Below are 3013 nucleotides of genomic sequence, written 5' to 3' on the forward strand. Positions count from 1 at the left end.
ATTTTCAAAATCTTCCACCTCTTATTCAAGTTCTTTGGACTGATAATTGTCATGAATTTTTTTACTCTATATTGGGAGAATTCTTCATAAGGACATTCTTCATTATAGCTCATGTAGCGACACTCTTTAAAAAAATGGGTTAGCCGAGAGAAAAAACCGGCATTTCCTCGATGTTACTCGCTTCATCATGTTCAACTTCAATGTCCCAAAATATTTCTAGAATGATTCCATTCTTACCGTCACTTTTCTCATCAATAGATTTTCTTTAAAAATTCACAATTTTCTTACTCCTTTAGCCGTCTTGAGATCATGTTTTCCTAACAACCATGTCTTCTCCTCTTTAGGTCTCAAATTTTTTGAGTGTACAACCTTTGTTCGGAATACAACCCCAACTCGGAGTAAACTTTATCTCAGGTCCATAAAATGTGTTTTCCTCATATACTCTTTCATTCAAAAGGGGTATCAGTGCTTGACCCAAGCACAAATAAGGTTTATGTGAGTGCTGATATCCTCTTTTTTGAAGGTATTATCTACATTCCTAAATTGGTTTCAGTGAGAGAGAGATCTAGAGTTCTTGAACACTGTATTTTTTCCTACTTTGACCCCTCTATTTCTTTGGTTCCGCCCATTTCTCATACCGCCAGGGTGCCCTCTGCTCGTTTGGTTCCACCAGCACATCCTCCCACTCTCTAAATCCCTTCCGGACGACATCCCCATCATTGCTCCAACTTCAAATGAGGAACTCCGTTCCTCTAGTAAGGTACACAATCAGACAAACTCTCTCTATCCCATGACAAACTGTCTCTTTTCGCAGATTATCACCAATCTACAGAGCATTTGCTACGACACTCCAATCATCAACTTTCATCTACTATTAAGGCTGCATTAGCAAACCCAGCCTGGAAAGCTGCCATCATGGAGGAAATGAATACCCTTCGGTGGAGCCATACTGACATAGCTGATCTTCCTCGAGGCAAGAAAGCAGTGGGATGCCGATGAATTTTTAGCATAAAGTTGAAATCTGATGGATCATTTGAACGCAACAAGCCAAGGTTGGATGCAAAAGGGTACTCATAGACCTACAGAGTTGACTATGAGGAGACATTTGCTCCAGTTGCTAAATTAAACATCATTCGATTCCTCTTATCCCTTGTAATGAATCTGGATTAGCCCTTATTCCAGCTTGATGTCAAGAATGTGTTCTTGAATGACAATCTTACAGATAAGGTATATATGACTCTTTCTAGAGGTTTTGACTCCATTGCCTCCCAGGGGTAAGTATGTAGATTTTGAAAATCTCTTTATGGATTAAAGCAATCACCACAGGCATGTTTCATAATATTCACAAAGATGGTGATAGACCATGGATTTACTTAGGCTCAATCAGACCATATTCTCTTTTTCCAGCATTCTTCCAGCGGCCAGGTAGCCATCCATATTGTCTATGTTGACGATATTGTTCTCACAGGTAATGATCTACCAGCATTGGAGTTCCTGAGAGACATTTTTCCCTTTTTGAAATGAAGAACTTTGGATCTCTCCGGTACTTTTTAAGTGTGAAAGTTGCTCGGTCATCTCAGGGTATTTGTCTGTCTCGGCGAAAATATGCGATTGACCTTTTGACAGAAAATAATTTTCTCTTGTGCAAACCAGTGACTGTCCCGATGGAACCCATTGAAAAACTTCTTGGCATACCCAATGCAGTTTTTTTAAATAACACTCACTACCAGCGCCTTGTCGGAAAACTCATCTACCTTGCCCATACACGCTCCGACATATGCCACACAGTTGGGAGAATCAATCAATCTATGTATGATCCATATGAGCACCTCCTCAAGTTGTCTGTTGGATTCTCCACTATTTAAAAGGCACACCGGGCTCAGGTTTATTTTTTTCCCGCCACAGCTCTCGTTCTATTGCTGTTTACACATACGCGGACTAGGTAAGGTCCGTCTATGATCCACGATCTACCTCGGGGTCTGCTCATTTATAAGGGGAAATCTAGCATGAAAAAACAAGAAATAGTCTGTAGTTGCTTGTAGCAATGCAGAAGTTAAATTTCAATATATGTCCCTGAGAATTTGTGAAGCTTGCTGGCTACACAGCATATTTTACGAATTTTGTATGACAGTCTCCGCTCCCCTACAGTTATTCTGTGATAATAAGACTGACATTAGCATTGCTCACAACCCAGCTCAACATGATCACACCAAGCATGTTAAGTAAGATTGACAGTCATTTCATTAAGGAAAAAAAAACTTGAGTCCGGGAAAATTTGTGTTCCGTTTGTGTCATCTAGTGGCCAGCTGGTCGATATTCTCACGAAGAACCTTTCTCAGCCACTGTTCGATTATTTCAAATCCAAGTTGAACATAACTGACATCTATGTATCGACTTGAGGGAGAGTATTAGAATATTAGATTTGCTGAATTTTGTATTAATTGCTTTGATTTACTTTTATTTACTTGCCTTTTTTGTCTTTTTTCTGTTTTTATTTGTTTTCTTAATAGGAGATACTGTAAGGGATATTTATATCTCTCTTTGTATCAATAAGATTCACCCTGATTTTATTCTAACAAACAACATCAAAACTTGATTCATTATTTAACATCCTTGCAAGAATAATTCATATTAGTCATTTCTATGGAAAAGAATCTTAAAACTGATTTTTTTTCAAATTCCCTCCTTAAATATTGAAGCATTGAACGTTTCAGAATTCATCCTTCTATGTCTTCTACGTCATCAGAATTCATTCTTTTATTTATTTTTCAATCATACATCTAGTTATCAAATCAAGATCATTAACTTGATCTTCAAAATAAAAAAATAGCATGATGCCTAGTTTTATGATACTTCAAGATATTAATCATTCATCAATTTACCCAAGTAACACCCAAATGATGTCTTAAGTAAATGATTAATCAATTTAATGATGTAGGAAAGCCCAAATCAGAGGACTTTTTCTTAGCATTTATAAAAACATAATTTGAACCATTGTAGCAACGTATTTATG

This window comes from Phalaenopsis equestris, unplaced genomic scaffold (genome assembly GCF_001263595.1).
Source record: "Phalaenopsis equestris unplaced genomic scaffold, ASM126359v1 Scaffold234742, whole genome shotgun sequence".
Lineage (NCBI taxonomy): Eukaryota > Viridiplantae > Streptophyta > Magnoliopsida > Asparagales > Orchidaceae > Phalaenopsis > Phalaenopsis equestris.